The following is a 13790-nucleotide window of genomic DNA, read 5'->3' on the forward strand; positions in this document are numbered from 1 at the left end:
TTTGAGGAAGGTGTGAGGAAGGTTTGCGGAAGGTGTGAGGAAGGTGTGAGGAAGGTTTGAGGAAGGTGTGAGGAAGGTTTGAGGGGGGTGTGAGGAATGTTTAAGGAAGGTATGAGGAAGGTGTGAGGAAGGTTTAAGGAAGGTGTGAGGAAGGTTTGAGGAAGGTGTGAGGAAGGTTTGAGGAAGGTTTGAGGAAGATGTGAGGAAGGTTTGAGGAATGTGTGAGGAAGGTGTGAGGAAGGTTTAAGGAAGGTTTGAGGAAGGTGTGAGGAAGGTGTGAGAAAGGTTTGAGGAATGTGTGAGGAAGGTGTGAGGAAGGTTTAAGGAAGGTTTGAGGAAGGTGTGAGGAAGGTGTGAGGAAGGTTTGAGGAAGGTGTGAGGAAGGTTTAAGGAAGGTGTAAGGAAGGTTTAAGGAAGGTATGAGGAAGATGTGAGGAAGGTTTGAGGAAGGTGTGAGGAAGGTTTGAGGAAGGTGTGAGGAAGGCATAAGGAAGGTTTGAGGAAGGTTTAAGGAAGGTGTGAGGAAGGTTTGAGGAAGGTGTGAGAAAGGTTTGAGGAAGGTGTGAGGAAGATTTGAGGAAGGTATGAGGAAGGTGTGAGGAAGGTGTGAGGAAGGTGTGAGGAAGGTTTGAGGAAGGTGTGAAGAAGGTTTAAGGAAGGTATGAGGAAGGTTTGAGGAAGGTGTGAGGAAGGTGTGAGGAAGGTTTGAGGAAGGTGTGAAGAAGGTGTGAGGAAGGTGTGAGGAAGGTTTGAGGAAGGTGTGTGGAAGGTGTGAGGAAGGTTTGAGGAAGGTGTGAGGAAGGTGTGAGGAAGTTTTGGGGAAGGTGTGAGGAAGGTTTGAGGAAGGTGTGAGAAAGGTTTGAGGAAGGTGCGAGGAAGGTTTGAGGAAGGTGTGAGGAAGGTATGAGGAAAGTGTGAAGAAGGTGTGCGGAAGGTTTGAGGAAGGTGTGAGGAAGGTTTGAGGAAGGTGTGAGGAAGGTGTGAGGAAGGTGTGAGGAAGGTTTGAGGAAGGTTTGAGGAAGGTGTGAGGAAGGTTTAAGGAAGGTGTGCGGAAGGTTTGAGGAAGGTGTGAGGAAGGTTTGAGGAAGGTGTGAGGAAGGTTTGAGGAAGGTTTGAGGAAGGTGTGAGGAAGGTTTAAGGAAGGTGTGAGGAAGGTTTGAGGAAGGTGTGAGGAAGGTTTGAGGAATGTGTGAGGAAGGTGTGAGTAAGGTTTGAGGAAGGTGTGAGGAAGTTGTGAGGAAGGTTTGAGGAAGGTGTGAGGAAGGTATAAGGAAAGTATGAGGAAGGTGTGAGGAAGGTATAAGGAAGGTGTGAGGAAGGTGTCAGGAAGGTTTGAGGAAGGTGTGAGGAAGGTTTAAGGAAGGTATGAGGAAGGTTTGAGGAAGGTGTGAGGAAGGTTTGAGGAAGGTGTGAAGAAGGTGTGAGGAAGGTGTGAGGAAGGTTTGAGGAAGGTGTGAGGAAGTTTTGAGGAAGGTGTGAGGAAGGTTTGAGGAAGGTGTGAGAAAGGTTTGAGGAAGGTGCGAGGAAGGTTTGAGGAAGGTGTGAGGAAGGTATGAGGAAAGTGTGAAGAAGGTGTGCGGAAGGTTTGAGGAAGGTGTGAGGAAGGTTTGCGGAAGGTGTGAGGAAGGTGTGAGGAAGGTTTGAGGAAGGTGTGAGGAAGGTTTGAGGAAGGTGTGAGGAATGTTTAAGGAAGGTATGAGGAAGGTGTGAGGAAGGTTTGAGGAAGGTGTGAGGAAGGTTTGAGGAAGGTGTGAGGAAGGTTTGAGGAAGGTGTGAGAAAGGTTTGAAGAAGGTGTGAGGAAGGTTTGAGGAAGGTGTGAGGAAGGTTTAAGAAAGGTTTAAGGAAGGTTTAAGGAAGGTGTGAGAAAGGTTTGAGGAAGGTGTGAGGAAGGTGTGCGGAAGGTGTGAGGAAGGTTTGAGGAAGGTGAGGAAAGTGTGAGGAAGGTTTGAGGAAGGAGTGAGGAAGGTGTGAGGAAGGGTTGAGGAAGGAGTGAGGAAGGTTTGAGGAAGGTTTAAGGAAGGTGTGAGGAAGGTTTGAGGAAGGTGTGAGAAAGGTTTGAGGAAGGTGTGAGGAAGGTTTGAGGAAGGTTTGAGGAAGTTGTGAGGAAGGTTTGAGGAAGGTGTGAGGAAGGTACAAGGAAAGTATGAAGAAGGTGTGAGGAAGGTATAAGGAAGGTGTGCGGAAGGTGTGAGGAAGGTTTGAGGAAGGTGTGAAGAAGGTGTGAGGAAGGTGTGAGGAAGGTTTGAGGAAGGTGTGTGGAAGGTGTGAGGAAGGTTTGAGGAAGGTGTGAGGAGGTTTTGAGGAAGGTGTGAGGAAGGTTTGAGGAAGGTGTGAGAAAGGTTTTGAGGAAGATGTGAGAAAGGTTTGAGGAAGGTGCGAGGAAGGGTTGAGGAAGGTTTGAGGAAGGTGTGAGGAAGGTGTGAGGAAGGTTTGGGGAATGTTTGAGGAAGGTTTAAGGAAGGTGTGAGGAAGGTTTGAGGAAGGTGTGAGGAAGGTTTGGGGAATGTTTGAGGAAGGTTTAAGGAAGGTGTGAGGAAGGATTGAGGAAGGTGTGAGGAAGCTTGTCAGGAAGATTTTGAGGAAGGTGTGAGGAAGGTTTGAGGAAGGTGTGAGGAAGGTTTGTGGAAGGTGTGAGGAAGGTGTGAGGAAGGTTTGCGGATGGTGTGAGGAAGGTGTGAGGAAGGTTTGAGGAAGGTGTGAGGAAGGTTTGAGGAAGGTGTGAGGAAGGTTTGAGGAAGGTGTGAGAAAGGTTTGAGGAAGGTGTGAGGAAGGTTTGAGGAAGGTGTGAGGAAGGTATGAGGAAAGTGTGAAGAAGGTGTGAGGAAGGTTTGTGGAAGGTGTGAGGAAGGTTTGAGGAAGGTGTGAGGAAGGTTTGAGGAAGGTGTGAGGAAGGTTTGAGGAAGGTGTGAGGAAAGTTTAAGGAAGGTATGAGGAAGGTGTGAGGAAGGTTTGAGGAAGGTGTGAGAAACGTTTGAGGAAGGTTTGAGGAAGGTGTGAGGAAGGTTTGAGGAAGGTGTGAGGAAAGTTTGAGGAAGGTGTGAGGAAGGTTTGAGGAAAGTGTGAGAAAGGTTTGAGGAAAGTGTGAGGAAGGTTTGAGGAAGGTGTGAGGAAGGTTTGAGGAAAGTGTGAAGAAGGTGTGAGGAAGGTTTGAGGAAGGTGTGAGGAAGGTTTGCGGAAGGTGTGAGGAAGGTGTGAGGAAGGTTTGAGGAAGGTGTGAGGAAGGTTTGAGGAAGGTGTGAGGAATGTTTAAGGAAGGTATGAGGAAGGTGTGAGGAAGGTTTGAGGAAGGTGTGAGGAAGGTTTGAGGAAGGTGTGAGGAAGGTGTGAGAAAGGTTTGAAGAAGGTGTGAGGAAGGTTTGAGGAAGGTGTGAGGAAGGTTTAAGAAAGGTGTAAGGAAGGTTTAAGGAAGGTGTGAGAAAGGTTTGAGGAAGGTGTGAGGAAGGTTTGAGGAAGGTGTGAGGAAGGTTTAAGGAAGGTGTAAGGAAGGTTTAAGGAAGGTGTGAGAAAGGTTTGAGGAAGGTGTGAGGAAGGCATAAGGAAGGTTTGTGGAAGTTGTGAGGAAGGTTTAAGGAAGGTGTGAGGAAGGTTTGAGGAAGGTGTGAGAAAGGTTTGAGGAAGGTGTGAGGAAGGTTTGAGGAAGGTTTGAGGAAGTTGTGAGGAAGGTTTGAGGAAGGTGTGAGGAAGGTACAAGGAAAGTATGAGGAAGGTGTGAGGAAGGTATAAGGAAGGTGTGCGGAAGGTGTGAGGAAGGTTTGAGGAAGGTGTGAAGAAGGTGTGAGGAAGGTGTGAGGAAGGTTTGAGGAAGGTGTGTGGAAGGTGTGAGGAAGGTTTGAGGAAGGTGTGAGGAAGGTTTGAGGAAGGTGTGAGGAGGTTTTGAGGAAGGTGTGAGGAAGGTTTGAGGAAGGTGTGAGAAAGGTTTTGAGGAAGATGTGAGAAAGGTTTGAGGAAGGTGCGAGGAAGGTTTGAGGAAGGTTTGAGGAAGGTTTGAGGAAGGTGTGAGGAAGGTGTGAGGAAGGTTTGGGGAATGTTTGAGGAAGGTTTAAGGAAGGTGTGAGGAAGGTTTGAGGAAGGTGTGAGGAAGCTTGTCAGGATGATTTTGAGGAAGGTGTGAGGAAGGTGTGAGGAAGGTTTGTGGAAGGTGTGAGGAAGGTGTGAGGAAGGTTTGAGGAAGGTGTGAGGAAGGTTTGCGGATGGTGTGAGGAAGGTGTGAGGAAGGTTTGAGGAAGGTGTGAGGAAGGTTTGAGGAAGGTTTGAGGAAGTTGTGAGGAAGGTTTGAGGAAGGTGTGAGGAAGGTACAAGGAAAGTATGAGGAAGGTGTGAGGAAGGTATAAGGAAGGTGTGCGGAAGGTGTGAGGAAGGTTTGAGGAAGGTGTGAAGAAGGTGTGAGGAAGGTGTGAGGAAGGTTTGAGGAAGGTGTGTGGAAGGTGTGAGGAAGGTTTGAGGAAGGTGTGAGGAAGGTTTGAGGAAGGTGTGAGGAGGTTTTGAGGAAGGTGTGAGGAAGGTTTGAGGAAGGTGTGAGAAAGGTTTTGAGGAAGATGTGAGAAAGGTTTGAGGAAGGTGCGAGGAAGGTTTGAGGAAGGTTTGAGGAAGGTTTGAGGAAGGTGTGAGGAAGGTGTGAGGAAGGTTTGGGGAATGTTTGAGGAAGGTTTAAGGAAGGTGTGAGGAAGGTTTGAGGAAGGTGTGAGGAAGCTTGTCAGGATGATTTTGAGGAAGGTGTGAGGAAGGTTTGAGGAAGGTGTGAGGAAGGTTTGTGGAAGGTGTGAGGAAGGTGTGAGGAAGGTTTGAGGAAGGTGTGAGGAAGGTTTGCGGATGGTGTGAGGAAGGTGTGAGGAAGGTGTGAGGAAGGTGTGAGGAAGGTGTGAGGAAGGTTTGAGGAAGGTGTGAGAAAGGTTTGAGGAAGGTGTGAGGAAGGTTTTAGGAAGGTGTGAGGAAGGTATGTGGAAAGTGTGAAGAAGGTGTGAGGAAGGTTTGTGGAAGGTGTGAGGAAGGTTTGAGGAAGGTGTGAGGAAGGTTTGAGGAAGGTGTGAGGAAGGTTTGAGGAAGGTGTGAGAAAGGTTTGAGGAAGGTTTGAGGAAGGTTTGAGGAAGGTTTGAGGAAGGTGTGAGGAAGGTTTGAGGAAGGTGTGAGGAAGGTTTGAGGAAGGTGTGAGAAAGGTTTGAGGAAGGTTTGAGGAAGGTGTGAGGAAGGTTTGAGGAAGGTGTGAGAAAGGTTTGAGGAAAGTGTGAGGAAGGTTTGAGGAAGGTGTGAGGAAGGTTTGAGGAAAGTGTGAAGAAGGTGTGAGGAAGGTTTGAGGAAGGTGTGAGGAAGGTTTGCGGAAGGTGTGAGGAAGGTGTGAGGAAGGTTTGAGGAAGGTGTGAGGAAGGTTTGAGGGGGGTGTGAGGAATGTTTAAGGAAGGTATGAGGAAGGTGTGAGGAAGGTTTAAGGAAGGTGTGAGGAAGGTTTGAGGAAGGTGTGAGGAAGGTTTGAGGAAGGTTTGAGGAAGATGTGAGGAAGGTTTGAGGAATGTGTGAGGAAGGTGTGAGGAAGGTTTAAGGAAGGTTTGAGGAAGGTGTGAGGAAGGTGTGAGAAAGGTTTGAGGAATGTGTGAGGAAGGTGTGAGGAAGGTTTAAGGAAGGTTTGAGGAAGGTGTGAGGAAGGTGTGAGGAAGGTTTGAGGAAGGTGTGAGGAAGGTTTAAGGAAGGTGTAAGGAAGGTTTAAGGAAGGTATGAGGAAGATGTGAGGAAGGTTTGAGGAAGGTGTGAGGAAGGTTTGAGGAAGGTGTGAGGAAGGCATAAGGAAGGTTTGAGGAAGGTTTAAGGAAGGTGTGAGGAAGGTTTGAGGAAGGTGTGAGAAAGGTTTGAGGAAGGTGTGAGGAAGATTTGAGGAAGGTATGAGGAAGGTGTGAGGAAGGTGTGAGGAAGGTGTGAGGAAGGTTTGAGGAAGGTGTGAAGAAGGTTTAAGGAAGGTATGAGGAAGGTTTGAGGAAGGTGTGAGGAAGGTGTGAGGAAGGTTTGAGGAAGGTGTGAAGAAGGTGTGAGGAAGGTGTGAGGAAGGTTTGAGGAAGGTGTGTGGAAGGTGTGAGGAAGGTTTGAGGAAGGTGTGAGGAAGGTGTGAGGAAGTTTTGGGGAAGGTGTGAGGAAGGTTTGAGGAAGGTGTGAGAAAGGTTTGAGGAAGGTGCGAGGAAGGTTTGAGGAAGGTGTGAGGAAGGTATGAGGAAAGTGTGAAGAAGGTGTGCGGAAGGTTTGAGGAAGGTGTGAGGAAGGTTTGAGGAAGGTGTGAGGAAGGTGTGAGGAAGGTGTGAGGAAGGTTTGAGGAAGGTTTGAGGAAGGTGTGAGGAAGGTTTAAGGAAGGTGTGCGGAAGGTTTGAGGAAGGTGTGAGGAAGGTTTGAGGAAGGTGTGAGGAAGGTTTGAGGAAGGTTTGAGGAAGGTGTGAGGAAGGTTTAAGGAAGGTGTGAGGAAGGTTTGAGGAAGGTGTGAGGAAGGTTTGAGGAATGTGTGAGGAAGGTGTGAGTAAGGTTTGAGGAAGGTGTGAGGAAGTTGTGAGGAAGGTTTGAGGAAGGTGTGAGGAAGGTATAAGGAAAGTATGAGGAAGGTGTGAGGAAGGTATAAGGAAGGTGTGAGGAAGGTGTCAGGAAGGTTTGAGGAAGGTGTGAGGAAGGTTTAAGGAAGGTATGAGGAAGGTTTGAGGAAGGTGTGAGGAAGGTTTGAGGAAGGTGTGAAGAAGGTGTGAGGAAGGTGTGAGGAAGGTTTGAGGAAGGTGTGAGGAAGTTTTGAGGAAGGTGTGAGGAAGGTTTGAGGAAGGTGTGAGAAAGGTTTGAGGAAGGTGCGAGGAAGGTTTGAGGAAGGTGTGAGGAAGGTATGAGGAAAGTGTGAAGAAGGTGTGCGGAAGGTTTGAGGAAGGTGTGAGGAAGGTTTGAGGAAGGTGTGAGGAAGGTGTGAGGAAGGTTTGAGGAAGGTTTGAGGAAGGTGTGAGGAAGGTTTAAGGATGGTGTGAGGAAGGTTTGAGGAAGGTGTGAGGAAGGTGTGAGGAAGGTTTCAGGAAGGTGTGAGGAAGGTTTAAGGAAGGTGTGAGGAAGGTTTGAGGAAGGTGTGAGGAAGGTTTGAGGAAGCTTTGAGAAAGGTGTGAAGAAGGTGTGAGGAAGGTTTGAGGAAGGTGTGAGGAAGGTTTAAGGAAGGTGTGAGGAAGGTATGAGGAAAGTGTGAAGAAGGTGTGCGGAAGGTTTGAGGAAGGTGTGAGGAAGGTTTTAGGAAGGTTTGAGGAAGGTTTGAGGAAGGTGTGAGTAAGGTTTAAGGAAGGTGTGAGGAAGGTTTGAGGAAGGTGTGAGGAAGGTTTGAGGAATGTGTGAGGAAGGTGTGAGGAAGGTGTGAGGAAGGTTTAAGGAAGGTGTGAGGAAGGTTTGAGGAAGGTGTGAGGAAGGTTTGAGGAAGCTTTGAGAAAGGTGTGAAGAAGGTGTGAGGAAGTTTTGAGGAAGGTGTGAGGAAGGTTTAAGGAAGGTGTGAGGAAGGTTTAAGGAAGGTATGAGGAAGATGTGAGGAAGGTTTGAGGAATGTGTGAGGAAGATTTGAGGAAGGTGTGAGGAAGTTATAAAGAAGGTTTGAGGAAGGTGTGAGGAAGGTGTGAGGAAGGTTTGAGGACGGTGTGAGGAAGGTGTGAGGAAGGTTTGAAGAAGGTGTGAGGAAGGTTTGAAGAAGGTGTGAGGAAGGTTTGAGGAAGGTTTGAGGAAGGTGTGAGAAAGGTTTGAGGAAGGTGTGAGGAAGGTTTGAGGAAGGTTTGAGGAAGGTGTGAGGAAGGTATGAGGAAGGTGTGAGGAAGGTGTGAGGAAGGTGTGAGGAAGGTTTAAGGAAGGTATGAGGAAGGTATAAGGAAGGTATGAGGAACGTGTGAGGAAGGTTTGAGGAAGGTGTGAGGACGGTATAAGGAATGTATGTGGAAGGTTTGACGAATGTTTGAGGACTCGGTTGATACACAATGGAGTTTGGAAGGATGAAGGCTGGGGAGTCTATTTGAAACGTCCGGAATACTGAATGGCCTGGACCGAGTGGATGTTGGGAAGATATTGGTAGGAGAGATTAGGACCCGGGAACATCGCCTTAGAGGAAATGAAAGATCTTTTAGAATAGAGATAAGGAGAAACATCTTCAGCCAGAGAGTGGTGAATCTATGGAATTTACGACAACAGAATGGTACGGAAGCTAGATCTTTGAGTATATTTAAGACAGAGGTGTATTCTTGATTGTCAAGGGGATCAAGGGTTATGGAAAGAAAGTGGGAGAATGGGTTGAGAAACTCATCAGCCATGATTACAGGCAGAGTAGACTCAATGGGTTGATTGGCCTAATTTCTGCTCCTGTGTCTTACGGTGTAAAACTTGCAGTTAGTGTTTCCTGGGTGATAGAGGTTATGGCTTTGGAAGATGCTATCTAAGGAACGTCAGTATTTGTCCCAGTGCATCTTTAAAAATCATAACAATACAGATAAAAGCCATTTGGCCCATTGGGTCTCACTGAACCTCCAGGGAGAAAAACTCCTTATCCCCATAACCCACACATTACCTATGGCCAATCCACCTAACCTGCACATTGTTGGACTATGGGAGGAAACCCACACAGATACGGGAGAATGTGTAAACTCCACACCAGACAGTCCCCCGAGGGTGGAATTGAACCTGATCTCTGTCGCTGTGAAACAGCAGTGCTAACCACTGAGCCACAGTGTTACCCCAGTCAGTCAAGTTGCCTGGCAGAGTGAGTCATCTCAGATACCAGTCCAGGGGTTTGACTGTCAGTCAGCTGCTTGTGGTTGTTAGGGACAGGGTCCTTTCCTCATAACAGCTATAGATGGTGTACATTGCTGCTGTACATTAGCAGTAAAGGAAGTGAGTATTAAAGGTGGTGGATGGAGTGTCAGTCAGGTAAGATTACAAATTGCACTGCTAGGTTTAAGTTGCAGAGATGCTGTGAATGTATCACTCAGCCTATGGGCTAGCCTGGAGTATAAATTCTTCACTCTGTAAGAGGACCTCTATCAGCAGGTGGTGAAGGTGAGGGACAGACACTGAGCAGGGCAGCCAAATGAACCTGCTCTGGAAGAAAAAATGTCTTTTGGAGATGGAAAGAGGTCTCATGGGGAGATAATTACACAAACACAGACATTTCTCAACCATTTGTAAACCACAGGTTTACTTTCATATGGATACCATATTTGTTATGGTTTATCCGTAATTCCCTTCCTATTGGTACTGACCTGATGCCTGTGCAATAAAGAATTCTTGTTTCATGAGCTTTGGGCTGTCCCAAATTATATTTAAATATCATGTTGGACGTTGGTAAATTGCATACAAAATTAGCTTGGTCATAGACGTCAGAGAGTAGTTGTGGAGGGGTCCCTTTAATGACTGGGGGAGCTCCACAAGAATCAATACCAGGACCTCTGTTGTTTGCAACGTATGGCAAGTGATTTGGATGATCTATTTAGTATGTTTACAAATGACACAAAAATCAGTGGAGTTATGGATAGTGAGGCGGATTGCCAAAGGATACAGCAGGATACAGCTAAGTCAGAAAGTTGTGTGAAGTGGCAGAGTTTAATATGGTCAAATGTGAGGTGATGCATTTTGGAATGTATATATTAAATGGCAGGATCCTTAGATGCGTTGGTGTGAAGAGGTACTTGAGGTGCAAGTCCATAGCTGTCTGAAAGTGCGGCATGAGTGGTTATGGTGGGAAGGAAGGCATTTGGCATGCTTGCCTTCATCTGTTGAGGTATTGAGTATAAAAGTTGGCAAGTCATGTTGCAGCTATTTATACTTTAGGTAGGTCACATTTGGAATATTGTACACAGATCTGGTTGCCACTATAGGATGGATGTGGAGGCTTTGGAGAGGATGCAAGAGAGGTTTACCAAGATGTTACCTGAATTGGAGTGCATTGGGTATAAGGATGGACAAACTTGTATTGTTTTTGCAAGGCTTGGGTGATTTCTGTCCTGGGGAAAACAGGAGATGGTTTAAACATTTGTTAAATGGTGGCTATTACTTCTGATTAGATTAAGTGGGGTGGCACAGTGGCTAGCACTGCTGTCTCACAGCACCAGAGACCTGGGTTCGATTCTAGCCTCGGCCAACTGTCTGTGTGGAGTTTGTATATTCACCCTGTGTCTGTGTGGGTTTCCTCCCACAGTCCAAAGATGTGCAGTCCAGGTAAATTGGTCATGCTAAATTGCCCATAGTGTTAGGTGCATTAGACAATAGGTGCAGGAATAGGCCATTCTGCCCTTCGAGCCTGCACCACCATTCAATATGATCATGGCTGATCATCCTTAATCAGTATCCTGATCTCCATAACCCTTGATTCCACTATCCTTGAGAGCTCTATCCAACTCTTTCTTAAATGAATCCAGAGACTTGGCCTCCACTGCCCTCTGGGGCAGAGCATTCCACACACCCACCACACTCTGGGTGAAGAGGTTTCTCCTCATCTCTGTCCTAAATGGTCTACCCCATATTTTTAAGCTGTGTCCTCTGGTTCAGCACTCACTCATCAGTGGAAACATATTTCCTGCCTCCAGAGTGTCCAATCCTTCATTAATCTTATATGTCTCAATCAGATCCCCTCTCAGTCTTCTAAACTCAAGGATATACAAGCCCAGTCGCTCCAGTCTTTCAGCATAAGGTAGTCCCACCATTCCAGGAATTGACCTCGTGAACCTACGCTGCACTCCCTCAATAGCCAGAATGTCTTCCCTCAGATTTGGAGACCAGACTGCACACAGTACTCCAGGTATGGTCTCACCAGGGCCCTGTACAGCTGTAGAAGAACCTCTTTGCTTCTATACTCAATCCCTCTTGTTATGAAGGCCAGCATGCTATTAGTCTTCTTCACTACCTGCTGTACCTGCATGCTTGCCGTCATTGACTGGTGTGCAAGACCACCCAGACCTCTTTGTACTGCCCCTTTACCTAAATTGATTCCATTTAGGTAGTAATCTGCCTTCCTGTTCTTGCCACCAAAGTGGACAACCATACACTTATCCATATTAAACTGCATCTGCCATGCATCTGACCACTCACCTAACCTGTCCAGGTCATCCTGCAATCTCCTAACATCCTCCTCACATTTCACCCTGCCACCCAGCAAATTTGCTAATGTTATTACTAATACCATCTTCTATATCATTAATATACATTGTAAAAAGCTGCGGTCCCAGCACTGATCCCTGCGGTACCCCACTGGTCACTGCCTGCCATTCCGAAATGGAGCCGTTTATCACTACTCTTTGTTTCCTATCAGCCAACCAACTTTTAATCCAAGTTAGTACTTTGCCCCCAATACCATGTGCCCTAATGTTGCTCACTAACCTTCTATGTGGGACTTTATCAAAAGCTTTCTGAAAGTCCAGGTACACTAAATCTACTGGATCTCCCTCGTCCATCTTCAGAGTTACATCCTCAAAAAATTCCAGAAGATTAGTCAAGCATGATTTCCCTTTCATAAATCCATGCTGACTCTGACCTATCCTGTTACTACTATCCAGATGTGTCGTAATTTCATCCTTTATGATAGACTCCAGCATCTTTCCCACCACTGAGGTCAGACTAACTGGTCTATAATTTCCTGCTTTCTCTCTCACACATTTCTTAAAAAGTGGTACAACATTAGCCACCCTCCAATCCGCAGGAACTGATCCCGAATCTATTGAACTCTGGAAAATAATCACCAACGCATCCACGATTTCTCGAGCCACCTCCTTCAGTACCCTGGGATGTAGACCATCAGGCCCCGGGGACTTCTCAATCTTCAGACCTAACAGTCTGTGCAACACCAATGCCTGGCAAATATAAATTCCCTCAAGTTCAGGTCCTTCAGCCACTGTTACCTCAGGGAGATTGCTTGTGTCTTCACCTTCGTCCTTGAGGATTTCCTGCACTCTGTCTGTGATGTCTTTAACCCTGGCACCAGGAAGGCAACACACCATCCTTAAGTCCCGCCTGCTGCCACAAAAACCCCGGTCAGTCCCTCTCACTATTGAGTCCCCTATTAATCGGGGGAAATGAGTCTGGGTGGGTTGCTCTGCGGAGGGCCAGGGTGGACTTGTTGGGGCAAATGGCCTGCTTCCACATTGTAGGGAATCTAAAGTGTCTGGTCTGCTTGCATAATTAAGAAATATTACCCCTTTAGTGTTTTATGTTAGTGAATGTACTGGGCCTACATGCTCTAAATAAGTTAGAAGTTATACTTAAAACAAAATAAAGGATATTATACTGATTGCTGCAGCTGGGTCATGAGATTTGCTTACTATTTGCCAGGGTGAGTCTCATTCATTCATGCAATTTCACATAAGTTCTGAATTTGACAATAAAGGAGACATCAGCCCTGTTTTATGTATTTACTGTTGAAGAAACTGTTTGATGTTTTGTAATCTATTCAGTTCGTGAGAGACTGTGGGTAAGGGCTGATTAATATTGTAATCATTCCATAGCTTAGGGTGGGTAGTGGAAACACGGGTTAGTACAGGGTAATGAATGGGAAAACTGTATCAGCGAGCTGGAGAGTGAGTTAGTAAAGATATCTATACCACAATAAGTCACAGTTAAAAATCACACACCAAATTATAATCCAACAGGTTTATTTGGAAGTACAAGCTTGCATCAGGTGACTCATGGGACAGGATCACAGGACACAGAATTTATATTAAAAGATCAAAGGGTCATACAGTTGATGTGATGAACAGACCTAGATTGTTGTTAAGTCTTCCATTACTTAGAATGGGGATGCAGGTTTTAATTGATTAATATGTAAATCCTAGAACTGTCAAGTCACAGCCCTGAGATAACTTCAGGTTTTATTTAAAAAAAGTGGCAGCTCAACTCAGACAATGCATCACATGTGTGAGGTTAGAGACTTTCTATATCCAAATCTTGAGTCAGACTGGTTCTATTTCCAAAGTAGGGATTTATAAAGTGGCACATGACTGCCTACCTACAGAAGTGTACTTTTTGAACAAAATGGAATGTATCTCACAATATTTCACAGTAGCCCAAACAGCCTGTTCTGTTCTACATTCATTGACAACATCAGTATTTACTGCCCTGAAATAGGCAGTGACAGGCCATCAGCTTTATTGCTGCAGTCCATTACGTACAGGGAAGGAGTTCCAAAAATATTGATCCAGCAACAAAGGGACAGTGATCTATCTCCTTTCCCCTGCATCCTGGTTTCCTTTTCCCCAATTCCACAGTAATCACTGTAATATGATGTTCTCAATGTTTTATAAACCTGCGCAAGGAATTTACATAGTTGGACTTAAGTCTTCACCTGTTGCATCAGACTTGTCCCCAGTTAAAAAAAAAATCAAACCAACAAGAGATTAATATAAACAGAAACTTCTGGATTAGTGGTGCTGGAAGAGCACAGCAGTTCAGGCAGCATCCAAGGAACAGCGAAATCGACGTTTCGGAGATGAAGGGCTTTTGCCCGAAACGTCGATTTCGCTGCTCCTTGGATGCTGCCTGAACTGCTGTGCTCTTCCAGCACCACTAATCCAGAATCTGGTTTCCAGCATCTGCAGTCATTGGTTTTACCTAGTTGATAAACAAACTTGGTAAGTCTCATCTGTTGGAAATGTGTTGCTGGAAAAGCGCAGCAAGTCAGGCAGCATCCAGGGAACAGGAGAATCAACGTTTCGGGCATAAGCCCTTCTTCAGGTTCCTGCATGTCACCATTTCCTTCTTTCACCAGTTGATGACCCCCAAGCACAATTCAGTTTAGGGCCTACACATCATTGTTGCAAACATCCTTAAAGCAAAACTT

This window comes from Chiloscyllium plagiosum, unplaced genomic scaffold (assembly GCF_037043375.1).
Source record: "Chiloscyllium plagiosum isolate Xiang-an unplaced genomic scaffold, Cpla_swu_hap1 HiC_scaffold_7, whole genome shotgun sequence".
Taxonomy (NCBI): domain Eukaryota; kingdom Metazoa; phylum Chordata; class Chondrichthyes; order Orectolobiformes; family Hemiscylliidae; genus Chiloscyllium; species Chiloscyllium plagiosum.